Below are 27,466 nucleotides of genomic sequence, written 5' to 3'. Positions count from 1 at the left end.
CCATCCCCACGCAGGAGAGGAGCGAGTTGCCGCTCATCCCGATGGCTCGTCCTGCTTGCTGGCCCTGCAGCTGGGTTTGGAACAGCCGGAGAGGGTATCGTGATGAAGGAAGGATGAAGGCAGGCATCCCCTCTGCCAGCTCCCCGGGAAAGAGCGGGGCTGGAGCTGCTGCACTGCAGCAGAGAGCCCCATCCGGGGATGCGGGTGTGCCCGGAGGGGAGCGCGGGGACCCCCTCTGCCACCCCCATCCACTCCTCAGAGCCGAGGCGAGAGCCTGGGGACCTGTGGCTGCGAGCTGCCCCCCAGACCAACCGGTCCCTCTGCTCCGGAGGAGAGCGTCGGGCTGTTGGATGCTCCACAGCCTCCTGAGCATCCCTTGCCTCTTCCCCACATGCGTGGGGAGCTGGGGAAGGAGGACAAGGCCTGCCAGCCGAGCCAGGCGTGGGTACCCCCTGCACATTGACACCTTCTTCCCTCTGCTTTGCGCCCCGTGCACCACGGCGGAGGGTCGGGCAGGGAGAGGAGCAGGCAGATGCCAAGCAGGAGGGCTGCAGAGAGACGTGGAGTGGAGGCAGGAGGGGTGGGCAGATGCTGTAGTGGGGCTGTGCTGGTATTTTCTGCCCCACATCGCAGTACACGAGAGGGGTGATGCCAACAGCTTCTTTAATTCAAGCTGGCAGTCAGAGGGTGTCATTCAAGCCAGGGGATGCCACTTGCCCCGCGGGATAACCTTTGGCAACTCCCTTAGCTCTTCCGTGCTTTGCTTTCAACACCCTCCAGCACATCCTTCATCCACAAACCCGCTCGGGCAGTGGATTACGCCAGCAGCTGAGCCCTCGAGGGAGATGCTGGCATTAAAAGGGGGTGTAGGATCAAAAAGCACCCCTGGTCTCAAGCAGCCGGGGCTGGGAGGCTCCTCCATCACGTGCGGTTCGTTCGCCCGTCCCCTCTCCACGCAGGGAACCGTGCGGTTTGTTTATGTGTGGCCCCGGTTCGAGCAGTGATCTGCCGTGGCTATATATAGCATGCAATGCTGTCATCCAAGTTCAGCCTGGCCGGGGAATTTATTTTCTGCAAAGGTTGGGAGGCGAATGGTCTGAAAACAGGCGTGGAAATGCCAGAGCGGTGCGATTCCCCGTCTGCGGTGTCCAGGCTCCCGCAAGGGAACCAGGCACGTTGTCCTGGAGCGTTGGCCTTGTGATGACAATGGGGCAGAGGAGGAATGTGTGGAGGGGCTGAAATTTCCCCCGTTGGCTCCCTGCTGCAGGGGTGGGCATTTAAAAAGCGGTGCAGCGGTGTGTGTGGCTGCATGGGCTCCATACAGGGATGAGACTCCCTCCTCCTTGAACTCTTCTTTGCTGGGTCACTGGGCTGATGTCCTAAGGGATCAATCCCCAGCCCCCACATCCAAAAGGAGGAGGTAGAAAAGCAGTTGAAAGTCCAATATCTGATTGCGGGAGCCTAAATATTTGGGAGGCAGCAGCAGCTTTTCCTTCCAGAGATGGGACTGGGAGAACCCCAGCCTCCATGGGGGCTGCAGCATCAGCCCTGGGCACCCACTGCAGCATCCATCGCAGGGGCATCACCATGTCATGGTGTAAAATGAGGGCATCTCTTGATCACCCATCCCTCCTCAGAGGAGGAAAGACGGTCCCCTGCCTTGCAAAAAAAGGCAGATGGGGAGGGTGGTTTCCAAATGCGCTGTGAAAACCACGTTACATCAGCAGTCAGAGGCACTCGCTGCATGATAACTCGGCGTGGAGCAGGAATCTGGACAAACCGGGCTGCAAAAAGTTTCTGAAGGGAGTCATGTCCCGACGGGGAAGCTTAAGAGTTAAGAGGGTGTTGCTGGAGCTGTTGTAGGGTTTAAAATCTGCTTTCTCATGAAGGGGAACTGAGCACACCAAGGAAAGCCCAGCCATGCCCCGGGGCTGTCAGAGAAATTCAGCAAACAAAGGGTGAAATGAGGAGATTTCTTGTTTCCCTTCGCCGAGGATCTTTCCCCATTAGTCATTCTTGTCACAGGAGCTGGCAAACACGGTTATTATTTGAGGGATCTGAAAGTGAAATGGAGGCATGCGTCCAGGAGCCCAGATGTCCCTGCCCCACAGGCTGGGGGGAGCAGGCAAGGACCCCCCCAGAACCTCTGGCTCACCCACGCTTCTCCTCCATGGATAAAGCCTTTATACCCCACGCTGGGTCACTGGATTCCTCCTTTGGTTGTGCTTCCCGCAGCCTGGGAGTCCTTTTCGTACAGGACACGGTGGCACCAGGAGCCACAGGTAGGCTGTGATGCTCCATCCTGGAGGTGGTGGTGGTCCGAGCTCTTTGAGACCCTGCAATAAGCCAGTTCCCGGCAGGGAGCAATGTTGCACCCGAAATTCAGCTCTCCCATTGCCCCGTGGCCCCAGGCACCATCGTGGGGGGAAAGGACCACGCCGACACCCCCCATTTTTTGGAAGCCAAGGGCTGGACTTTTGCCTTTTCCTGCTGTTCCTGCAGGAACACATCTTGGTGGGGTGGTGGGTGAGAAGGACATCTCTTCTGAGACCCTCACAGTGGTGGTCCCAGAACAGGAGGGGACCAGGCAGGAGAAGGCAGCCAGGAGGAGGTTCACCTTCCAGGGGGGCAAGAAGGTCCACGTAGCTCCTTAAACCGCAAGGAGAGCAAACACAAGTGTTAAAGCAGCTCTCAGGAAAGAGGGAGACGGCTTATGCCTTATAATCCAGGGTTGGCTGGAGCCAAGAGCTCTCCTGGCAGAGGGAGCTGAAAGTCCCCTTGACCTGGCAGAGGAGCTGCAGAAGCTCCTGCTTCGTCTCAGCGGAGTTGCTGCAAGGCTTGAAATCAGGCTCCCTGTGATCTTAGCTGAGTTTCCCCCTCACAAAGTTGTTTTTGCAGTGAATATGTGGATCCTGCTGGTTTTATCTGGCTCCTGAGTCAGAAGGACAAGTTCTGTCTGAGCCTTGCTGGAGTTCAACCCAAGATCAACCCAGGTCTCTGCCTTCCACCTCCTCCCCGTTGACTGCTGCCATGGCTGGCACCTTCCTTCTTACCTGTGTGCATCGAGTTTTGGAGTAGTCACAGCAGCTGGAAGCATTTGGGGTTTTCCTTTGGATGAAAGTCATGGGATAACATGCCTCCAGCAGCCAGAGCCTCACTGGAGCATGTAGACCATGGGCAGCTCTCGTGCACATAAGAATCCAGGATGGCTACACCTACAGCAGCCTGGGCCAGCTCAGACATCAGAGAAACTCTCCCAGCCTCCAGCAGTTGGTAGTTACGGGCTTTATTCAATGATCTGAGCTTTCCCTTTTGCTCCATGATTTTTTTCTGGTTGCTGTCTGAGCCCCTGCATGCCCTTTAGCATCCTCCCCACTCCCATCGCCCACCTAACAGCCACCTCTAGCCTTTTGGTCCTCAACTGGTCCCAGTGGGTGCTGCTGGAGTCTGAACTGCAGCATTTGTTGACGCAAAATGAACTCATACACCTCATCCTCACACCAGTATGGAGACAAGCAACCCTCCCTTTCTTTTGGGGCCAAATCCTGATCGTGGGCCAGCGAGATGCTCCAGGTTTAGACTGATGTTACAGAGCCTGTTCTCTTTGTAGGAAGCTCAGAAGAAAGACGATCATATTATTAACACATGCCACTCTTCTCACAACCAACCTCACAAATATTTATCAGCTGGAGAAATACACAGGATCAGAAGTTGCCAAGTAACATAACAAGAGGCGCTTTTAAATAAATATATGTGCGTCTGCGGGTGACGAATTAACCAAATCCCTTGGTATGTGGCCCAAAGACATGTTTTCCTCTGGAAGCCCAGCACCGGTAACAATAATAATGATCCAAGCCAGGAAAAAAAACTGGGATAAGCAGTTTCTGACCGTGTGTCCAGCACCTAGTGAATCCCGGGGGGAAATTGGTTCCCTGCTGGGAAGCTCCACAAGCAGAGCAATGCCCGCCAGATCCGTGTCTGCCAGGGACAAATCGGGAAGGAGGATGGGATGGGGGTGTTTATTTTGCAGGGGAGGTGAAAGCAAGCCCAGTGCACTCGGTTGGGTTTCATCCTGCATCGATGCGCCTCTCCTATATACCTATAGGACTGCTCTTCTGTATAGGCACAGGTTTTCAACATACCTTGTTGTAGACCTTATATTGCCCAGTGTTTCTCCATGTTTCCTTCCCTCCAGCCCCAAGGCCAAGCAGCAGGGAACATTGGACCTCTTCCTCTCCAAACCGGGTGGCTATGTCCCATAAATCCAGCAGGAACATTGCTTGCCCCAGTCTGCCCAGTCATGGTCTGCACTCTCCAGATGGCCAGGGTTTTCCTGGCGCTAAATCCTGCTAAATCCTTGCTGTGAGGCCAGTTTGGAAGTTTTGGGGGGTTTTTAGGGAAGTAAGTGCTGCAGAGGAGACAAGGTGGGTTTGCAGAGGAGACAAGGTGGGTTTGCAGATGAATGGAGATCTCTCAGCCAGTTCCTCCTTCCACGGGGAAGCCCTGGCTTGTGCAGTTGGGATTTGGTGGAGATGTTCCCATGCAAATCCACCAGCTCCTGCCCACCATCACCAGAGAACATAGCCTGAGGGTCTTGCAAGAGGGTTGTCATTTTGGGGCCATTTTGGGGTTCTTGCCTGAACCAAAGCACGCAGAGAGACAACCTGGGCATGAAACTGGTAGGCAAAGTCAACTGGGTGACCATCCCCAGCTGTGTGGTTTTTGGGAAGGACTAACACTGCCCACTCTTGGCGGGCCCAGGGTAAGGGGGGCAAGAGGCACTGGCCGAAGTGATGGTGGTAGATGTTGCCCAGAGAGGTTGTAGATGCCCCATCCCTGGAAACATTGAAGGATGGGAGCTTGTCCCTGAGCTCACGGCCATCGCAGTACCCTGCAGACATGCGCTGGAGATGATGCACCAGGGGAGGTCAGAGCTTTTATTAGCCCAGCTGCTAGAGCTGGAAAAAACAGACCAGCTTTTGGGCACAGGAGCTCATCTCCTTGTCCCGGCTTTCTAATTATATCAGTTGATCTAGTACAAGCTTGTTCCACTCCCCATGGACCGTTGCCTTCATTACATCCTCTGCTCTGCCCTTCGCAAGCACTTGGAGTAACAGCCAAGCCATCCCACCTGAGATGGTGGGGATGGGAGGACCGGCCATCCCACCTCAGACATTTCCCTGCAGTGGGGTCTTCTGCGTCAAGGGATGCAAGGAATTGCAAGGGGATGGGGGACGGGGGACGGGGGACAGGGGACAGGGACATGTTGGTGTTTGTTTTGGCCGGACCATGCACCTTGCCCTGCTGTTGTCCACCCGGGGTGATTACTCCAAGCTGTGGGGTGGAAAGGCAGGGAGCGCTGTCTCTGTAATGGGAGGCAGCTGGGATGGCTCCTCAGGGTGGCTTAGGCAGGCCAAGACAGAAAGGAGAGGATGAAAACATCCCCAAAACCACCAGGGCTGCTGGGCTGAGATGGGCAAAGCTGCACCCCTACATCCCCCTGCCCTGCACAGAGCAGCTCCCCAGCTCCCGCGGCTCTCCTCCCCCACGCACGGTGGTCCTGCTCTCCCTGCCCAAGGCAGGGGGGCTCTGGGAATGACCAGGACCTGTGCTTGGCTCAATTTTTTCTCTCCTCAGATAAATACATTTCTCAAAAAGCCTCTAGGAGAAGCCACAGCTCCACCCAGTTTCAGCTCAGCAAGGGCATAAATACCCATCTCCGGGAGCAAGCCGAATACAGCCCATAAAGCACGGCTCTTGTGCCCGTCTCAGGGAGACCCTGACGTTCTCCACGGCTTCCAGCTCCTCCTGTAATGTAAATAATAAATCACTGCTGCCGAGCTGGTCCCCGGCCAGCCGTTGCGCAGCAGGATTTTGCTCTCCTCTTTCCTTCGATCTCCGGGCTGCTGCACTCTTCCTCCCGGCTGCTGCACTCTTCCTCCCTCCCAGCGGTTTTCCAAGCCGGGATGCAGTTGCAGTTGCATTTGCAGACCCCAGGAGTTGATCTCTTTGGGGATCAGGATATCCCCAACAGCCAGGAGTGGGTTTAGTGGTGTTAAGTGAGTGGAAAGTTCGTTCTCTGTTTTGTGCTCTGCTACTGGCATTTCGTGTGGACTTTAGCATGTTCCTTAACCCTGCAGACCTCAGTTTCCCTCCGCTGGACTGAGTTGCAGCCCCCCGAGCCCAGGGAAGCAATGGTAAGGAATTGTACTGAGTGGGAACTAAACTGGGGACTGTGATGAGTTATTTTGAAACTTGATCTTGTGGCTAAAGCAGTGAATGTGCAACCTGCACGTGTTTGGGGCGGGTAATCCCCCGCAGGCAACGACCAGTCTGTTTTCCAGCAGAGCCCAAACAAACTCATCTCACCTGTGATCTGCAGCTCAGGAGGGCTGTGCGACGCAGCCAGGACCGGCCAAACCAACCCACATTCCTCAGTGCCAGCCAAGGGCTTTGTCTTCCCCTCCACGCTCTCAGGGGCCCAAATTAGCTTTTAATATTAAAAAAAAAAATAATCCCTGGGCAAACAATCCAGTCCAGGCGCCCGCCGGGACTGCAAACACTCCCCGAGGGGCACCAGGTGTGGTGCATTCCTGATAGCCGGAAAAGAAAGGAGGGATTATTTCCCACTTGTTGCGACGTGCTGGGCGAGTAGGACCAGCCAGCCCGGTGGCAGAGGACCCGCTCCGGCTCCAAGCAGGGTTGGGTTCTGCCCAGCATCGCGGGAGGTGGGTACGTGGTTTTGGGAAGAGGTCCCTCAACCAAGGCGTGAGCAAAGTCTCAAGCTCCAGAGGTGATTAATGGTAGCATTTCTTGGTTAAATACATTTCCTCCCGTTGGGGGTGTGGGGTTTCAGGCAATAAAAGGGTTCTGTTTATTTTAAAAACAAGTCCTACAAGTCACCCGAGCTATCCCTGAGCAGCCTCCCCATGCCAAATGCCCGCATAGCCTGCACAGCTATCTCAGCATCGGGTTGTGTGGATGCATCCACCACCCAGAGGTTATTCCTCAAAGCTGGAAAATTTAATTGTTCCTTCTTTAATGAACTTTCCCATCAATCTGTTGATGTCTTTTCCCCTCCTCCTTGGCCCGCAAAGAAGCAGAAGTGTGTTAATGGCTTTACCTGCGATGGTTCCCATCATGTGAATGAGCAGAGAAGTCGAGGACGGATAGGACAGCCCGGTGGTTATAGCCCCAGCCCCAGCTCCGGGCAGGACAGGACCTGGGTGAAATCCTTTTGCTTCAGTTCTCCACCCATGACATGGGGGTGAAAAGCCATTTTTCACCCCTCCAAGGCTTTAGAGACAGGCAGAGATTTGGGTTGCCGGATAACGTTTCGCCGGGCCAGCTGCCTTGATAAAACCAGGGCATCTGCCAGCTCCAGAGCCAGGCAGCAAAACTCCCCGCCCGAAAGTCCATCACAAGATGACAGCAGGCATCCTCCGAGGGAGAGCGTGCAGGAGATAACACCAGCCCCCCCCAGTGCATCCCAGTGGGGGCCGTGTCTCTGTTTCATGCCCCGCCGCTGCGGGAAGGAGAATCCCTTCATTTCCTTCGGACACTTATCCTCTAAGGATCTTGATCCCGGAGGCGAGCGACACAAACACCCTTTAAATCCATCACAGCAGGCTTAAGGGAGGATTAGCCAATGCCTCTACAGGCTTTACGCTGGCCTCTGGCTCCAGGTTGGAGCTGGTCCCAGAGCTCCGCGTCCCACCCTGATAGCCCCATCCAGTTTCAGGCTTGCATTTCCCAAAGGAGATGCTTACAGACAGAAACGGAGAAAGCCTGGCTCTAACTCCCGTCAGGAGGTCGTTGCATCCCAAGCAAGCCCAGCCTGGCAACTCAGTTCCAAAAGTGGCAATCATTTTTAATTGCAGAGCTGGTTCTAGTGCGGGTCGAGGATGTGGATGAGCGTTACCTCCTGCCCTCTGACTGCACCATGCCTGTGGCCAGGAGGGAGAGAGCTCTTCCCAGGCTGTTTGACCCTGGCATTGCCAGGGAGGGGAGAATTCCCCCCTGCTTCCCTCCTTTTGGGGGGGGGTCCCTACAGAGGAGCCTGGATATTTCCCCCATGAAGAGCTGACTTCTCCCTCTCATCCCAACCTGGCTGGCTGGTGGGTGGGCATCATCCCTGTCATCCCCTTCCTATTTGCAAGCAATTACATGGATTGCTTTCCAGTCTTGACGCTTTTCCTCCTTAATTTGTCTCAGCGATGTTTTTTTTCCCCCCTTAGCTTCACTGTTACCCACTGCATCCCCTTTACCTCTTCCCATTTCCCATCCGCGAGGGCTTTTTGACCACGACGGCTCTCACAGATCCTCCCAGGATGGCTTTACTCCAGCACAGGCAAGCTTGCATAATAGCTGTTGACACTGTTAACTTCATTTGAATCGATCTTGTTTGCTAATTAGCTGATTGCAGTACTTGGCATGAATTACCCCGGGGAGATTCTGCCTCCTCTGGGGTTGGCAGTGGCTGGCGTGTCCCACGTAAGAGGTGGGAATCGCAGCAGTGAGATGGCTTCTGCTCCAGGGCCACCTCGTACAGGTATCCCTGTGACTTGTAGAGATGCAGAGGAGTCACACGAGAGGAACCAAAGCCTAGTACAGTGATTTTTAATTCCCAGAGTGCCTGAGAGGCACCAAAACTTCAAGCATATTCAGACTAGCCACTATAGAGCCTAAAATGGATTAAAGTGCCTGTCTGTAGCATGAAGTGATGAGTGGATGCGACTCCTCACTCTTCCTCAAAATGCAACTGGAGATCACTCAAATATTGGGCTAAAGATAAACCAAAGGAGGTAGTTTTTCTCGGAGGGCATAATTCCCTTGCAAAATTCACTGCCAGGGAGGACAAAACATGAGTAGGTTGAATGAAGAAGGACCAGGCAGTGTCATGGAGAGTGAGTGCCCTCTGATGGCATCAAATGTTTTGGGGGGGTCCAAAGACAACTTTGGGCGTGAGGTATCCCTGAAAAGCTTTATGGCAGGGGAGATATGGGGAACGATCATTGAGTTTTTCCTCTTCCTAGTCTTTTTTTCTCTAAGCACCAGCTGCACAGGGAGGATGGAGATGGGGAGGACCTCCATGGAGCCCAGATAGAAACACCCCTGTCCCAACCCCCTTGGCATCCAGTCAATATCCGTCACTTCACCACTCCCCATCATACACTTTAATGATAACTCATACTCATTTTTTAACCAGAATAACCACATCATTCCAAACCAAAGCACCTCACACGAGCATATTTCCATCTGTGAATCTGCCTGGGTCATCTAATACAATTTGCCCCAGATGAAGTTGAACGAATCTGCAAAGTCCTATTTCTCAGGAGCCATCTATTTATATTGACAGCTTCCCACGCTCCATCCTTCCAGTCCTGCATCACTTTCTGCCGGGCTAAGCTGCATCACTCCAGCTCTTCTTCTTTCCCCTTTTCTTCAATATTGCCCTGCAATTATCATCTTCCTGGTCTTCTGGGATCAGAGAGAAATCCCAGGACTTTTTAGAGAGGATGAGCAGCAGGCCACACCACTCCTCACCCTGCTTCTAGGGGACTCTGGGGAGCAAATTAGTCTAAGCCTGCTGTTTAAAAATGTTTATCCCTAGGCCATGCCATTTAGTATCTTCCTAGGTTACTAATGGACTAGAAAGCACTTTGTTGCCCCTGTGCAATATGAGAACATCAGCCTGTTTTTGCCAAAGCCAGAAGAGAAATTATTGAGCGTTTCTGCCTTTTCTCTGTTGTTATCAACAATTTTCTGATCTCCAGCTTGGGGACAGGGAACGCTGCTGCAGCTCAGTTATTTCACTGCTCTTCATTTTGCAAAATCAAATCAAAAGTCGCTTCCTCCCTGTTGTCCATGAACCTCCAGCAGAGATCTGATATGGCCAGTGCGTGGGAAGGGGATTCATTCATTGCAAACTGAATTGCAGAGTAAATGCCACAACTTTCTTGAGCCAAAATACCAACAAGCTCTTGTCCTGGTAGCCAATGTTCATTCTTCTGTATTTTGGATGGAGAAAAGACAGCCCAAATGAAACTGGGATCTCCAAGACCCTTTGACTCTCTGCCAGTGCTGCCAAAAGGCCAGTTTGTTAGCCAGACCTTTTATTCTTTATTTTAAGAGGATGAAATTTTTAGCTGGGCATCCACTGGCTGAATAAACATAATAAACAGGTCTCAACCACATGTAACGCCATCGGTCACTGCCAGAGACCCTGGCTGCAGAACGCTGTCGCCTTGCCATCTGTGTGGGTCACTTGTCCTCCTCTGAAATCACATAGGGGTCCATAGGGAGTCCCAGGGCCAAGTGTCATGATCGCAGCAGATGCAACCCATCTCTGCAGCCAGGTTTGCACGTCGGCATCACCTGAGGCTCCCGTTACCCTCCATAACCATTTCTGATGCATTCCAAGCACTTGGCAGAGGTAGAAAGCAGACAGTGGTGGATACCAAGGGAGATGCTGGGTTTGCACCATTTACCTGGTGGTTGAGTCTCCAAACACGCAAGAAGCAGCCGGACCCATCCATGAGGTCTCAGCAGCACAAGGGACACGCTGGGACTTTGTGATGACTTGTATTTGCTGCAGCAGAGGGGCGAAGACCCCTGGCAGCTCATAAAGAGACTGCGTCAGACCCGGCCAGGTATGAGCTGGCCAAGAGATGGATACCCCATTTTTACCGCTGCAGAGGAGTTTTGCTGGTGGAGCTATTGTTGAACAGCTCTGCGAAGGATGAGTGGCATGCGTGGGGGTGGCTGGCTCGTTTGATCTAAGGGAGGAGTTGGGTGAGGACACGGGACTTGTCAGAAAGAAACAGACCCAGGCAGAGAGCAATAGCAGTAGGAGAAGGTGATGTTTTTCCTTGCCAAAGGTTTGCAAGGTTGAACACAATGAAATTCCCTCCTCCCTCTCTTACCCAAAAAAGCCACATCCCAAGAGGCATTCAAAGCCACGTTTGAATCCATTCAAAACACATCAGGGTCAAACCTTTTTAATGAAAGAAAGAAAATAAACCCAAAGACAAAAAGCTATTCTGGAGGAGGGGAGGGGAAGGAAGTGGCTCCCAAAGTATCAATGGCAACACTTCCTTTAACCCCAGCTGCAGCTGTGGCTTGGGTGTCTCTACACCAGTGGGACCTAGCAGGGCAGGAGATGTGAGTACACCCTTCTGCACCTTTCTCTTGGTGGGAGAGGGCCCCCGGTGACCAAACCACGCAGCTTTGGGCAGGTTGGGTTAGGACCATGAGGATCTGGGTGCTGAAGAGGGGACATCTCTTGGTGGGAAGGGCTGAGCAAGACAGGATGGGGTCCTGCAGGGAGAAGGGAGTTGGCTGGCACCAAAGCTCACCAGACTGTTTGCGTCTGGCTTAAATACCCTTAAACACAACATGGACCCCCTCCTCTACCCCATCTCCTGCGGTCACCACCTCTCTGGTCCACGGGACCCCATGGCTGTGTGGGCTCCTGCGGTTGCCTGGTGGCTTTCAGAGGCTGCATTGCCCCTGGCTGCGATCCCAGCCGGATGGCCGGAGGCAGCTGGACAGACTCTTGGTCCCCGCATCTCCAAAATAATTGGGCTTGTGTCTTTCCTGCACCTCTGCTCTTTAGCTCGAACCCCTAAGTGAGGCTTTTTGAGAAGGGGCCTTCGAGCCATTCCCATGTGGGGTTAAAGCTCTGGCACTCGGGAATAGATGAGGGAGGACTGCGAGCTGGAGAATGGACCAGATTCTGGAGGATTTCAAACCAGAGACAACTGAAATCCAGTTTGGTGGGAATGGACGCACACAAGGTCCTGCTTTCTGTTGGGCACCTTACTGCAGTGGAGGAGAGTACCTGCAGGTATAGAAAACCCCACTGGTAGGGCTGAACCCCAACAGGGACCCCAGCAAATCCCTAGAGAAGAGAGTGAGGTTGCTCAGCTCACCCTCCTTTCAAGCCCACCTCTGCTGGGATGGTGACACATCTGCCCCAGTCCCTCTTAGCACCATCTCCCACCCTCCCACCCCCCCCCCCCGCATGCTTGTGAGGACAGGGCTGTCCCTCAGAGGATGACCAAGGGTCACTCTGGAGACAAACACACGGTCTGTTTGGAGCAGCCCAGAGAAAGGCGATTTCCCCACAGCCCATGACGTGTCTCAGGAATTTGCGGTCTGCGACGGGTGAGTCAATGTGAGCGGGAAAAGTCTGGCTATTTTTAAGACCACTGACATTTGGGGGTGTTTAACCCCTCTCCCTCCTCCCACGACCGGCATCTCAGCCGTGCCTCACTTGTGGTGCAGCCACCTCAGACCGGGAGTGAAATCAAAGGCATAGCTCAACAACCACCATCAATGCAACGCTGACATTAGCAATAATGGTTCTTCAGAGACAGTGCCGGACTAGAAGCAGGCAAAAAAAGACCCTTCCCAAGGCAAATAGGTGCCAGCCTCACAGGGTGGTGCTTCCTAGGATGAGGGGATGAAGGAGGCAGGACCGAGGTGACCAGGAAGAGGCTGTTAAGAGCCACGGAGTCAAGGCAAGAAACCACGCAGAGATGTTTTGGCCAAGCTCTGCCTATCTGCTTCTTCAAGTGCTCGGAGGTCTGTCTGCACCAGGGTGATTCCCCTACTAGAAATGCACAGGTACTGAGTTAAAAAGCTCCTCACCGAGCCATGGAGAGCTTCTCCAGAGCTTTCACTCCTCCTGGGTCTAAGGACCACTTGGCATCGTGTAGCCATGTTCACGTGGCCGTGTCCTCCTCTGAAGCTCAGTGTACCTGTGACACCCACGCTGCCCTGCCTGCTGTCACTCCTGGGTTGGTGTGCTGGTGAGCCACCAGGTCCTAAATTTCTTGGCATCCCCTCTCTGGAAGTCAACACAGCCCGCTGACTCCTCCAGCTTATCTACCTGCTAGCGTGGCATCACAGGACTTGTCCAGCTTCCAGCCAGGCTCTGGGACAGCGTTGCCTGTGAGCTGAGCCATTCCTTGTGCTTGCCCCAGGGCAACCCCAGTTTGGGTGGCCCATGATCCACCACACTGTGTTTCACTTGTCCTTACCAGGGGATTTGTGTCCTTAGCTCTTCCTCAGGGGCCAAGCTGCCTTTTCCCAGCGATGTTCTTTCTTCTCCCAGCATGCCTGAAATGGCAGCCACCATCTCCCCTTCCCCACCATCCCACCTTCCTGCTGGAGACCAGTTTCTTGTCCTATCTTGCTCCCACATCTGCCCAGCCTGATGCTCTCCTCTCCAGAACTATGTACCCTCCTTGCTGTCCTGCTCATACCCAGCCCTGGCTGCCCTGGACTGAAACAAGAAAGAGAAGGTTTCCCCAACAGTGAAATGTCTTTTCATGGAGACTGCATGCAGGATAGTCCTACTGAAAAATTCACTCTGCATTTTCAGCATGTAAGAAATTAAGCCAGGCAAGTGACACAAATTTAGCTACCTTCATGCCAGGTAATCTATCCTCAGTTTAGAAAATTTCCTGGTTTATTTTTCTTTAGCAAAATATTAGGGTGTTTTGTGGGTGGGGTTTTTTTGGTATTATGCACACAAGACCCTCTGGATTATGATCATTTGAGTTTTCCCAGCTCTTTCTCCAACCTGTTGCCTTCCTGGGACATGGTGGGGACACTTAGTGTTTTAGGGATGAACAGCAAGGAAAATCAATACAAACAATGGGCAAGGATAGATAGAAAAGGGTCAGATTGACAGCCTGCTTTATATTCCCTTAATACAATCCCAAATTTGACCTCAGTGCATTTTGCACTGGCTCATGATGGATTTCTGGTCCATGAACTTGTCAAGTTTCCCCTTGAACCCAGGTACCCATTGGGCATCAACTGCCTCCTGTGGCAGGGAGTTCCCCAGGCCAGCTACCACTGCATGAGGAAGGAGCTTCTTCCTTTTCTTCCCAATTTCTTCCTTTACCTGCCTCCTGACGGGTTTTGGCTAAGTGCTCCTCCTTTCCACACTAAAAGGAGACAGAGATCGATATCTGTGTGTCATTTGGCCACTGCTGTGGTCCTGCTCCCAACTGCAAGCTGTCTGAAGCACTGCCCCAAAGCCACCAACGCTCTTGTAAAGCCTCCTGGGGATGTCTGAGTAATTCATCAGCACGGATTCATTTAAAAACCTACAGAGGAAAAATGCTGAAAATACTTCTGGTATTTGTACAGGCAGGTCCTGCGGCAGTCTCTGTCAGCAGCACAGGTGAGATGAACGGCGTGGGATTGCTCGCAGCCCAGACAAATTAATAAGGATGCTGTGCCAGGATGAATTTGGCCCCAAATATATGAAGTGCAAGCTTGTAACATGTGCCAAGCTCCTCTGGAGCTTGTTTCACAAGTGCTTCCCATTTTACATGCACATCTGAGGCATCCTGCTGCCCTAAGCTCAAGGCAGGGCTGAGAAAAAAATACAGGAGTGGTGAGACCAGGTGTTGGTTCAACCTTCTCCCTTTGCACATCTTTGCCCAGTACCAGCACAAAGCATCGGAAGACTTTGCCTGGCTTTAGGCCATAGAAGCTGGGCTGATTCAGGTTGGATGGACAGCACAAAGCATGGTGGTAGGAGCTGGGGTGGAGGTGTGAGGCTTGGTCACCAAGGTGTCTCCTCATTCAGTGGGGGCTGGACGGATCCCAGATGGATCCTTGGCCTGATCCAGGGTGTATTGGCTATTTGCTTAGCGCAAGGTGGCCGTGCCAAGCTGAGCAATGTATGCAAACCTGCTGGAACTGGGAAAAAAAGGATGCTCTGAAGGGCTGAAGTGTGGTCCATGCTCAGAGAGGAGAGGACCCCCACCTGACACGTACCACAAGGCTGCTTAAAACCCACATCTAGGAGCTTCTCCCTGGCCTTGCTTTACTCTTTCATGATTTCTGGTCACAACATCCCATAAAAGATACAATAGGATTGGAAAGGATATAGAGAAAGGAAAAGAGCAGGGGGTGGGGTTTTATGGAGAACAACTATCTAGGCTAAAAAAGTCCAGCCTGGGAAAGACATGACTGAGGAGGAGGTCTATATATAAGGATCTGTAAAATCATGACTATCAGGGGGAATAATTCTCATAATGGAAGAATAAGGGGTCTCAAAGCATCATCTAGAGGTCATTTGCTCTTTGCATTTGCCTTCAGGTAGCCTTGTCCTTGGCATGACCTTGGGAGACGCTGCAGTCTGCTTTAGGACACACTTGCCCCAACAGCCCCAGTGCAAAATGAGCTGAAACCCCTCTTGCCTGCAAGCTCTTCCCAGCTCCCTAACCCACTCCTCATGATGCTGAAGCGTGTCAGTACCCACAGCATGCTTGCCTTCACATGTGGTGGAAACACCAGCTAGATGGAGGTTAAAGGTCTTTCCTAAAATGTGTTTGAAGCTTGGGGACCAGGAGAAGGCGTGAGCTGTGCATGGACGTGGACGATTACACATCTCGCTGCTGCGAGAGATGCGGATAGGATGGGGAGAGCAGATAAGCTTGACCCGAGCATCTGCCTCAGGTGGATTTGCAGCTCTGGAGGAGATGCTCATTGGGTTTGGGCTAGAGATGAGGAAGGGAAGCAATGCTGTAAATGAAAATCCAGTGTTCAAGCTCCATCCAAAGGAAATATATGGGTGTCAAGGACATCACTGTGTTTGGAGAAGGCGTCTTACTGCCTGATGTGGAGGCAGGAGCAGAAGCAGAGGCGTTGGGACTTGACCCTGGCCATAAGGAGCTTTGCAGTGCCTGGCTGAGAGCTCCCTACTTCAGCACAAGCCCAAAATGAATGTGGTGGCCATCTCCTCCTGGGTCCTCATGGGCTGGTTCCTGCTGATCTGGCACTAACGGGTTATGAACGACCGAAAGGAGCCTGATGTCCCAGAGGTGGTTATGGAAGAAAATCAGCTTTGTGCGTGGGACAGGAGATTATTTCACCAGGAGAGGTGCAGGGACATGCACGGGGGAGGAAGGGCTAGGGAGGACATCAGCTGTGATGGGAGTGGGACAGGAATGGGTTAGGAGGAACGTGGCAGGGTCTGGCATGGCTTCTGCAAGAGAAGCAGGCTGGGACTCTTCAGCCTGGAAAAAATGTGGTTAATGGGAGATATGAAAACAGTGGAGGCTGGAGGAGAAATATTCGATGTGCTTGCCCTGCTCTTTCTGCTTTGCCTTAGGTTTTTGGCCACCACTGGGAGACAGGATCTGGGCTCGGTAGGTGTTAACCTGACCTGGTAGATCTGCTTTCCTCTCTTGGTTGATGGTGAGCAAGGGACTGGATGGGTATGGTCAGCTTAGACAAGAATAGCTGGGTCCAAGTCCTTGGCCATACCTCCTCGTCCTTTCTAGAGCCTGAACTGAGAATTGCTGTGTCCCTTTGAAAATATCCAGGAGCTTGTTTTCTCCTCTGCAAATCATTTACAAAATCGCTTTCCCTTTCTCCCCGCTCCCATGCCATCCTTCTCCACCTTTCTCTCCTTCCACTCAGAAAGACGTGCCCATTGCTTTGCGATTGGGGTGTCATTCCCCACCTTCTCCCCGTGACACTGATGCTGGGGAGAAAATAATTTCTGAAGAAGACGGGGTTTTTAATGGTTCCCCAGGATCACTGAGGTGGAAACAGTACCCTGGGAGCCCAGTGCCACTTTCCTCTTGGTAGCAGAAGCAGCGTTGGCAGTCTGGAGGTGGAGCGTCTCAAGGACTGTTTGCTTAGCAGGTTATCTACACGCTTAATTTACCCCTGCCCTCGTAAAACCATTTGAAGCCTTTTCTCACATTTGTAACCAAAGGCTGCTTTGGCAACAAGCAAAGTGAAAACCAGACGTAAGCAGAGTTAGGGCAGGAGGGCAACGCGAGCAGGTTTTTCTCCCTGGAGGTGCAGGCACAAAACACAATACAACATCACGTTATGGGGTATCCCATCGGTTCATAGCTCACGTAAGCAATAAAAGGCATAAAAGCCTGTAATGGGAGAGAAAAAATTTTTCCAGTAAGGACTGGGCCATTGCCCATCAGATTTTGACAGGTGATGGTCATGTTCTGGCTGATGGGGCAGTGAAGAATGGTTTTGTACCAGTCATGGGGTGTTGTAGGAAAAGCACAAGAGGACACCAGGGCATTGCAAGAAGGTTTGGGCTGGAGACAGGTCAGCAGAGATAGAAACATCATGGATTTTTTTGTGTGTGTGCTGTCTGACCCTATGGGTTTTCCTTTCCTGGAAAGACCATTTCTGATCACTGATACCAGAGGTCCTGCAGCTCCTGAGAGTGATTGTAAACAGCAGCAAAATGGTCTTCCTTCTGGACAGGTCTCCCCTCGCATCTGCTGGGTTGTTTATTTAGCCATCACAGGGCAGCTCGCAGGGTTTCATTAGATCTGGCCCTAATTACAGCTCTGTTGAGCTTTGTAGTCCTCCTCTTTCTCCATCCTCCAGTTCTCTGTATCTTCTAGGTGGAAAAATGCAAAAGAGAGAAACAGGGAGGATTTGTCACCCCTCTCTAGGAGTCCAGGATAGAGAGGACATTTTTCTACATCTGAGGACAGCGTAATCCATTCCTTGTCCCATGCCCACCTCCAGCTCCACCAGCAAGACAGAGCACATGAAAAGCCCTCCGTCAAACCAAGTCATCTGCAACTTCTGCATCCATTTCAAAGCCTTATCTTCCTTTTGCAGAGGATCTGGAGGGATGGGAGAAGCATCCAAAGCCCAAAGCTGGTTCTGAAGTCCAAAGTTGGGTGAGCAAAAGGGTTTGTTTAATATGACGGAGCAGAGAGCCCAGAAACCTGTGAGAACAACACCTCCCCGCAAAGCAGGTCATTTATTTAGCAAGTGAAAAATGGCTTCCCAAGGTTCAGAGCACCAGGGTAGAAATCAAAGAGCATTTGGAGGAGGAGGGAAAGCCAAGCCCTGGCTTTGCTGTTCCTGCCCTCCTGCTGGATCCCCACCAGCCCAACAGGCACCGAGGGAGACCACGAAAATATTTCACTCTTTACACACCATTTCGAAACCTCAGAGCCACCCTTTCCACGGGGACTCAGGTCAGCTGCCACACTAAACTCCAAATATTTTCCTAGCTGGCAAATAAAAAAAGTCCGTATATCTGTGTCTAGCTCTATAGCCAATGTATACGAAATGATAAAGCCCCTGGCACATATTTTGCAAGAGCTAATTATAGGATTTGGAAGCTAACGTGATAATATTTTCTTTAGATGTGTGGTGCAGATGTAATTACTTCTCCAGAGATACCAGCCGCAGATGACGCAAGATGCCCTTATGTAATCAGCTTTTATTATGCAGTTATGGAAATTTTCCCTCTCTGGCCCATCCCCTACTTTCCCCTCAACTCTTTCTTTTCGGTTTTCCCCCTAAACTCTCTATGGCTTATTCAGAAGGTGATGGGCTGAGGTCAGTAGGCCAACTGGACAGTAAGCAGAAGGGCAGTTTTGTAGAAAGCCCGTTCCTGGGTTTCCCCATCCGCCTCATCGATGAAGGAGCAAAAGGACTTGATGGCTTTGCATCTGCTGCGTTGGCTTCAGCGGGGCTGGGAAAAGGCCCTTGTCCACCTTTCCGCCTGATGGACTGGAAGGGGGTCACGTTGGAGCCACGTCTCCCCCCAGCCCTGGCATCTACTGTGGCTTGGACGTCAGCAGACGCTGGGCAGCCATCTGCTCCATCCAGCACGCTGTGGAGGAGCACCTGCACGGAAAGCCCACTGCCCCCTCCCCAAGAAGGGGCTGGGGGATGCTGAGGCTGCAAGTGAACCAGAGAAGAAAACTGCAGTTTGTCATTGTAGGGATGAAGGATTGGTGGGACACAAATGCTTCTGTTGCTCCAAAGGTTGCTCCAGGGTGCACGAAGGTCTCCCAGGTGACCCACAAAGTCACTTTGGCCAGGGTGATATCACAGGGTGATTGCAGGTCTCCAGCCAAAAATGCTTCCAAACCAGAGTGATTTTTGCCTGTGGATCCTTTCTGAGGTTTTCGGGTTTTTTGCTTCAAATTCTCTCTGTCCCACCGCCTTTCTCCTGTGGCTGGACAGGCAACAGAGGTCAGAGACACAGGTGCCTCCAAGACATAGGCTTCCTCCACCAACAGTGCTGGTCAAAAGGGACAGAGTCCCCTGTCATGACCAGTAAACCCTGCCTTGACTGCAAATATTCAGGAGAAAAGGTTGATAAACATCCTGGAGGCATCACCCCGTACCTGCAGCATGTGTTATGGCTGTGTACCCTTCTGCTCCTGCCCTCTTCCTTCCGTCTTGCCTGGCCAAACCTGGGTCTTTTCTTGCTGTGTTTTAGGACTAATAGGTGACAGGGAGGGGTGACTCCTAGCTCCGGACCATCCTGCCACCAGTTGAGGTTGCAAAGCTGGGGCATGAAGACCTTTCCTTCTCATTTTCTGAGCCAGTGCATGGCTTGAGGAGGACGAGCCTGGAGATGAAGCAAGCCTGAATCCTTCGGTGGCTGGGAAGCAGACCCCAGGCAGAGTTTAGAGAGCTGAGAAAGGGGGAATTGGCCATGCACGGTCAAAAGAAATGGAAGCAAGAGAGGTAGTAGCTAGGGCAGGGAGTGGAAACAAACCCACTGGTTCACCCACTGGGGAAACGCGTTCCCAGTCATGGTCCAGTGCCAGTGACTGCAGAGGAATTTGTCTTCAGGGCACGGAATAGCCGCATTTCTCTGAGGACAAGGAAGCCATGGGGAAGGCAGTAGCAGGGGGATGTGTTTGTTGTGCTTAGGTCATTTATTAACCGCAAACTGTAAGCTCCTGCCGGAGCCTAGGGCCATCAGCTGGTCATGGATTTAGATGGCATTTCAGCCCACACCCACCTTCAGTCAGCCAAATCCGACCCTGGGGCCCGTGGACTGTGACAGCTGGGTTCTTGCGGACTGGAAGGGGATTGTAGACCTTGGGTCCTACACAGAGAGGCTTGGTAGCCACCACAGAGGTGCTCCAGGCTTCCTGCTTGGTCTTCCACTGCCCCTCCAGAAGGTCCTTCTTCCCAGGGCTGGAGGACCCTCTTGCTTCTGCTTTTGCTGAAGCCATTCAGCCACCTAGTCTTGCCCAGAAGAGAGGTTGGCCAGGATGGAGGTGGAGTAGGATGGGGCATCATGCATACACACAACTTACACCTGCTGAGGATCTAGCCTCATGTTCCTCCCTTGTAACGCTGAAAAAAACTGTCCACCCTGAGCCAAGGGGGATGTGCCGAATCCCTGATTCCTGATATGGACAGAAATGGCACTTTCAAACAGGACACATGCAGACCTGGTGATGTCAGTGGAAATTTAGCCCTCCTGGCTGCAAGTTATTTTGCTCAAATCTATTTTTACCAGACCTGGCTTGCTGCTTTGGGACTGTGAAGGGGACATTTGCTTCCTTCGTTCTGGATAACCCCCCAAGGATGTTTAAGCAAGCTTCTCCGGCCTAGAAATTAGTTGGGAAACCTGGTAATGCCTGAATTTCTCAAGGAATATTGGCCACTGCCTGTTGGAGACCTTGTCAGCATTGGCACCATTGCTGCCTCTCCTGGGGTTGTTCAGCTAAGGCATGAAGGGAGAGCAGGGAAAAAGGACAACGCTGCTTGCCCACGCACTTTTTCTTTCAGCTCGTAAGTTTTAGATTAAGGTCTTGGCCAGCATTAATGCGGTTTGAGCTCCGGTGAGAGAAACAGGTTCCCTTCCCCCCAACGGAGGCTGTGTGGTTTGAGGGGCTGGTGAACAAGAACGCGCTCCTCTCGTTCCTCTCATTAGCTGCAGGAAGGAAGGTGGTCATTTAACATGTATTTCTTCAGTTGCGATGAGCGGGCACAAGACAGGAGTGCCATATGGTTAGGACTAGCTTTTACAGAGCATCACATCTTCCCCCCCCATGCAGCTCAGACCTGACCTACACAGCATGGCCAAGCCACCACAACGGAGCATCCCAGCACACATGCTGGGCTTTCAGCACCCGCAGCTGGAGATGCAGGAGCCTCCCCTGACTTACGGGAAGACCTGGGCGATGCACCACGCTGTGGCTTGCCAGCGCCGCAGAGGCTTTGTCTGCCCTGTGTCAATACAGGAGACAGCTTATACCAGCAGGGATGTTTTTGCCAGAATAGGAAACCATCTCTCTGGATGACATAAACCAGAGTCTTTTGGCTTGTTTGTGTTGCCTCAAGCTGAGCAGGCAGATGTTGTCATGGATTGGAGACACAAAGTGTCCCCCATTGCAGCAGCTGGCATCAACCCAGCGTTGCGGCAGCTGGCATCAACCCAGCTTTGCAGTGCCAACCCAGCCTCGGGACCCCCCGCCAGTCCCCTGTGCCAGCTTGGAGAAGGTCCTCTCCCACCCACAGCTCTACGTGGGTATGAAGGGGCCTCACACAGGCTTAAATTATTCCACTTAATGAGCAGGAACAACCTCTCTCAGCATTTTAACTTCCAGACCAGTGCAATGGTGGGATCTCATTGTGCATGTACTGGTGCAGGTGAACCTCCTGGTACATAGAAGGCTTTTGCATCATGGAAGCAGTCAACAGTTTCTTCTTGCGTAAATAAATACTGAGTGCTCACATGACATTTTTCCTGGAAGCTCAGCCACAGAGCTTGCTCAGGTGTGCAGACTGGTGGTGATTTTGTCAGCTTTTCTACCAGTAAGGTTGACTTTTCTGGCATGGCATAGTCATACTCCCCTACCAGTAGCACACTGCCCATTTGGCTACAGTCCCTACGATCCCTGCAAGACACCCACAAAAAAAAATCAGACAAAGTGGCATCTCTCCAGAAACATAAGGAGATCCTTGGATGGTCAACACCCATTGACTGTCACAGAAAGCAGGGTCAGGTCCTTCCTCCGAAGACCGGGCTGGAAATCTCCACTCTAGTAACAGACACGGGGAACAGCTTCAAACAAAGCCTGATTTGGAGATACTGCAGGAGATCTGGTTTCAGCGTACAACCTGTTGGATGACAAGCACTTACAAGTACAGTCAGTTCGCAGCTGAGGTCTGAAGCTGGGTCTAAGTTGTCGTGATGCTGGTTGGAAAGTTCTGGAGGTCTCCAGCCCAATTTCACAGTCCAAGCAGGACTATCATCATCACTAGATCAGGTTGGGCTTGGCATTGCCCAGCCAAGGCACGAAGACATCCCGGGATGGAGATGCTTCCACCTCACTCATGACCTGACAGTATGTGCAATAGCCACGGGACCCTCATTTAGGAGTTTTTTCTCTTCCTCAAGGCTTTGGAAATGATTGTCCCTGTAAATAAAAGAGTCTGGGTGGAGAGAGGAGGAGGCCTCTTGCTCACATCAGGATGTCTTGCACTGAGAAGTTGCTCCCCAGAGCTTTTAAGGAAGAAATCCCAATGCAAGGAGCTGGCATCTCTGCTCCCATTTCTGTCTCTACCTCCACCTCACCGCATGACCGAGCACATCAGTGCTTTCTGCCCACTATTCCCCAGGGAAAGTCCCAGACCAGCAATGCTCCTTCAGACCTCACCACAGCTGACATTTTGCTCCTTCTCTGATCAGTGCAGAAAACACTTAACCAGTTCTGCAGCTGCAGTCCAGGGACCTCAAAGAGCTTTGGGATCTTGAAATGAAATGGCTCCAAAAGAAGTGAGATCACCCCGGCAGGGGAGCTGCTCAGAGCATGCCACTTCTGAAAAAAAAAAGGAAAAAAAAAAAAAAACAAAGGATCTGGGGAACAAAGAGTTTAATTTTTGGTAGAGTTTACTTTTCCTTTCCTCAAGAGGAAGAAGTCTTTGGGGAAAAAACAGAAAAAAATAGCCAGCATTTTTATTTCTGAAAACTGAATTTTATTTTATTCAAGGGAAGGAGAGGGCATTGAAAAAAACCCAATTTCACTGAAAAAAACCCCACCTCCAAAAAAAACCCCCAAACCTCCAGAACATTCCACAGAAATCAATCTCAAATAGGAGAATTTTTCTGCAGAAAAGAAAAACTCAACAGGAGTCCCCAGGGTCCCATTTGACAGCAGCCAGGCCAAGGGATCTATTGAGTGAGAAAGAGGATCTGCTTCTTTCCTTTTTCCCTTTTTTTCTTTTTCTTCTTTGGAAGCTACAGGTGCTTCTTTTGTTGTGGCTCCCACCTGAAGCTGCAAACCCCCGTAACTTTAACCTTCTCCATGCTGCTATACACTTTGCAGCCTCAGGACCTGTGCTGGAGATCCATCACCTTCTTCCCCCAGGCAGAAGGAAGCCAGTCCATCGTGGCTGGGTAGGGAAGGCTTTTTAGGTGGGTAACCCCTAACCCTGCAATACCAGGCTGGAGGCCGCCTTGTTCGATGGGTTCTGCAGAGCACTCGCTGTATTCGAGTCAAGAGTTCAGCTCCTGACTGGTTTCTGCTTCCCACCCATGGCTCCACACGGCTCGAGGCTCCAGACTTCCCCCAAATGGGCGAGCTGGACCTCATGCTCTCAGCCAAATTTCCAGGTCCCCTTTGCCCAGACAGCCCTTTCATGAGGCTCCCGTTGATTCTGGCTGGCTGACGAGGGAGGAGAAAATATCTCCTAGAGTTTCGTCACCTCTGCTCCTGGCTGGCCCCAGCACAGGAGCAGCTTAACAGCAACTACGCTGAGGATTACAGCAACTTTCGACTCATCTCTGGGTGCTACCTGGGAGAAAGCAGTCCGGGCAGGGGTTGAGACAGGAGCTACCTGTCCCACCAAAAGGGCATCGAAGACCTGCTGGCAGATGCTCTGATGGATACCCCGTTCCCCATTAGCTATTGACGGTCTCCACAAGACGAGCCATGCAGCCAAATGCATCTTGGAAAGAAAAGCTCTTGCAAGTTGTGTTGATAACGATGATCTTGTCTATTTTAAATGGTCATTAAGAACGCATCGTTAGACCCGTGGTTCTCCAGCCAGAGTCTGCCATGGTGGGGAACGGGGACCACCACCTGGAGGCACCACAAGTGATTGGGTCTGGGTGCACAGTCTGACCATGGCTGCCCAAAAAGGGCAGCGCAGAGATGGATAAAACCCCCAAAGAGACGAGACCAAGTCTCGGTGGTTCTGTCCCACGGGGACAGGGAAACACGATGGCCTGGATGCAGCTGGCTGTGCAGGAGCCCCTGCACAATGGGGTGCTGGCTGCAAACTGGGGGGGTCTCTGTTGGCTCTCAGAGGTGGTGGAAGGGCCTTGGTGGAGGTGAACTTGGTAGGTAGAGAAGTTTATGTCTCAGTGACCGGAGACCTGGGTTAGAAATGGGAGTTCAGGGTTCAAAAGTTTATGACTTGCCTGAGAGCGCCAGGAGCACGGGTTATCCTGGAGTTTCCAGCATTCTCCAAAGCCTCTTCCATCATGATTTATTTATCCGTGGGAAGCGCTAAGACATAACGCAACTCCCAAAGGGAGAATGAGCACAGCCTTAACCAGCCGTAATGTCAGGAAACTGCCTGTCTCCTGCAAGATCTGCTGAGCCTGGGTATGCTGCAGCTCCACGCCGTGCAGCCAAGGGCTCCTTTGCTTGGGCAGCTTCACCAAATCCCACTGGTGGGAAGGGTCCATGTCCTGATGAAACTCCTGGGTCAGCTCTGGTTATTGCAAGAGCCGTCCCCAGGATGGAAAAGGCTTGCTATATATGTGCCTATTTCCAAGGTGTGTGCCATGCATCCTGCTGCTGGAAATCTCTTCTAGCAATGTATAAACCAGCCTGTTTCTTGGAATTCTTTGCTTCTGAAGTCAAAGGGCAAAATTAAGAGCTTGAGACTCTGCAGGAATCCATTTTGGTATAATTTACACCTTCCCCTTACACCCCAGAAGTGCGTTTTGCCATAGTTCAAATGCATGCATAACCCATATTTGATTATTGTTAACATTATTGCTATTTTACTGTTCTTGCTATTAGCCCACCGACTACAATGCTATGTTTGCGAGGCTGTGACCGGTGACTCCTTTGATACGCAGACATTCTGCCAGTAGAAAATTCACTTGAGAAAATAAGTCTAAATTAGCAGCAGCTTCGTGTAGCTTTATTTCCCTCATTTCACTCCCTTCATGACTGCAAATAATTCAGTATAAGTGCTGAGGCCGACCGGCCCCTGATGGGAAGCCTGATTGCTCTCCTGCCGCAGTGCTGGCAGCCAGGGAGGGAGGAGAAGGAGCTCTGGACCATCCTGTATCACCAGGGCTCTGCTCTGAAAGATGGGCAGGTGTTGTATGGCAAAGAAGTGACGGCAAAGGAGGGAGGGCAGGATTCAGGTCCAGCTTCTGGGGTGATGGACACCATCCCATTTGTCCAAATGGGCTGAAACCAGCCAGAAAATGCCAAAGTTAGAGGAGGACAGATGGACAATTTAACACTCGCTTCCTCATCTGCAATAACCAGGGGAGAAAATGACTGCCCCTTTCCATTTTGTGTGCGTGGAAACGTGTTGATGGGCTACAGCAGAATCAAATCCCTCTGTAACTTTTTGTTGTTGTTTCGTATGTGCACAGCTTTATCAGGGAGTTTGGGGTTGAATGGGTCAGCGTTGGCACATAAAGAAAACGTGGCCTTTCCGGCTGCCAGACTGCCTCTCTTGTGTTCTTTGGTGAGATTTAGAATATCAATTAACCCAAACCACCTCAAAAAGAAAAGCTGAGGCCGTTTCAAAGTTACTGGGCTGAACGTGTGCTCTCTGCCCCTCTCTCCACGGTAAATGGGCTCTCGGTTCAGCCACACAGCTGGGAAGCAACCCCGCCACGATGGGAAAGTTGAGGAGAGGGGTCCCATGCTGGGAAGACCCCCCAAAATAACTATATTATTTCAGTGAAAACAAGCCATTGGATCCCAAAATCCCCATTTGAAAAAAGCCAAGCTGTCAGACCCCAAATTCCCTATTTGAGCAAAAACAAGCTGTCAGACCCCAAAATTCTCATTTGAAACCCCCCCAGCTGTTGGACCCCCAAATCCCCACTTGAGCAAAACCAAGCCATCAGACCTCAAAATTGCCTATTTGAAAAAAAAACCAGCTGTCAGACCCCCAAAATCCCCATTTGAGCAAATACAAGCTGTCGGACCCCCCAAAAATCCCTGTTTGTGCAAAAACAAGACATCAGACCCCAAAATCCCCATTTGAAAAAAAAAAAAAACCAAACAGGCAGTCAGACCCCAAATCCCCATTTGAGCAAAACAGAGCCATCAGCCCCCAAAATCCCCATTTGAGCAAAACAGAGCCATCAGACCCCCAACTCCCTATTAGTGCAAAAACAAGCTGTCAGACCCCAAAATCCCCATCTGAGGACGTGGGGTTCATCTCCACCCCGACAGGCAGAAAGAGTTAAGATCCCGTGGGCGCAGGCCAGCGGTGGCCAATCACGCCGAGCAAAGTGCAGCACTTGGCCCCAGCCCAGCAGCAGGTTGCTCTCCGCAGGTATTATTTGGGGGTTTTTTCCCAGGATACCAAGCAGGGAAGACGATGAACCTCAACACCTGCAGAGGACAGGGAGCTGGAGGATGCACCCCTGGGCTGACCAGGTAAATAATCCCGGTGGGTGCCAGCTTTTGGGGGGGGGAGGTCTTTCTTTTCGTCTCATTCCCTCTCTTGCCAGGTGTCTTTGTTTGAGCCCAGAAAGGGGCCAGGCAGGGAAACAAAGGGTTTTCAGTGGATTAGTGTGGGGCTGAGCTGGTGGGACCCGCTGCAGGTGCTTTTTTTGGGGGTGGGACGTACCCACTGGGCTGCATTTGCACCAGGGGGTCGGAGCAGAGATGGGGTGCACGGAGGTGGGTTGTTCAGGGTGGGGAGAGCTGCTATTTTCCCCCCCATAAACTCACCCTGGATCTAGCTGACATCCACCAGCACCGGCACCTTGCACCCCAATGGATTTTGGGGCATCACTCTGGTTAGCAGCGCTAATGCCGGTGGTAGGGACAAGCCACCGTGGGGACATGCCACCATGGGAGCTTGCTCCGAGCGCGGTGTCTGGGGAGGAGCGAGCGCTTCCCAGGCTGGCTCTGCGCCCTTGAAATTCCTCAGGGCAAGTTAATGATAAATCGTGGCCGGGTCGGTGGCGTGGGCGGTGGGTCGGAGGCAGTGGCGGGTCCGACCCTCGTTGTCCTTCCTGCTGGGATGGAGGTTTGGGCAAGGTCTGGGGACAGCAGAGCCAGGCAGGGGTCGTGGGGACGGCTGCTTGGCACCTCTTTGGGGGTGATGGCTCACCCGAAAGGGCAGGATCAGGCCTCCCCCTGGCACTACACAGGCCAGGCCAGGGGTCTAAATCATGCAGGGTTGCGGGGTGGGGGGGGGGATCTGGTGACAAGGGGGGGTCCTCCTGCTCCCACCACGAGGCATTCGGGGCCAAGGAGCGGGTCTGTAGCAGGCGATCACATTGGAATCCCTGAAATTTGGGATGTGGGGCCAGATGAGGATGCTCAGGCAGACGCTGGGTGCCAGGCAAGGGATGTAGCTCCCCACTGGGGGACTTTCAGGGGACAGCAGCACTGTGCCCGCTGCAACGGGCCAGGAGCTCCCCCCTACCCCCTGCTGCAATAATCTGCATCAGGCAGCACCA

General features: G+C 52.3%; 1 protein-coding gene and 1 long non-coding RNA gene across 6 annotated transcripts in view; one reads left to right on the top strand and one right to left on the bottom strand.

Moving 5' to 3' along the window:
• LZTS3 (leucine zipper tumor suppressor family member 3) overlaps nt 1-27,466 on the top strand; it is a 50,313-nt gene that overhangs the window by 2,224 nt on the left and 20,623 nt on the right. Inside the window, exon 1 of one of the 5 annotated variants that reach the window (XM_052780827.1) lies at nt 26,189-26,432. The exons of the other annotated variants lie outside the window; for them this stretch is intronic. The gene's annotated coding sequence lies outside the window, so the exon portion shown is untranslated. Of the gene's footprint in view, nt 1-26,188; nt 26,433-27,466 lie in introns of those variants that run through there. 5 annotated transcript variants of the gene reach the window in all.
• LOC128138995 (uncharacterized) lies at nt 24,924-27,089 on the bottom strand. Its single transcript, XR_008234205.1, has 2 exons — nt 26,730-27,089; nt 24,924-25,220 (listed from the first exon to the last, which is right to left on the bottom strand). It is a non-coding gene; the product is annotated as an uncharacterized LOC128138995 (long non-coding RNA).

Source organism: Harpia harpyja, chromosome 2 (genome assembly GCF_026419915.1).
Source record: "Harpia harpyja isolate bHarHar1 chromosome 2, bHarHar1 primary haplotype, whole genome shotgun sequence".
Taxonomy (NCBI): Eukaryota; Metazoa; Chordata; class Aves; order Accipitriformes; family Accipitridae; genus Harpia; species Harpia harpyja.
Note: the sequence above shows the minus strand (reverse complement) of the source record. Positions and strands in the feature narration are given on the sequence as shown.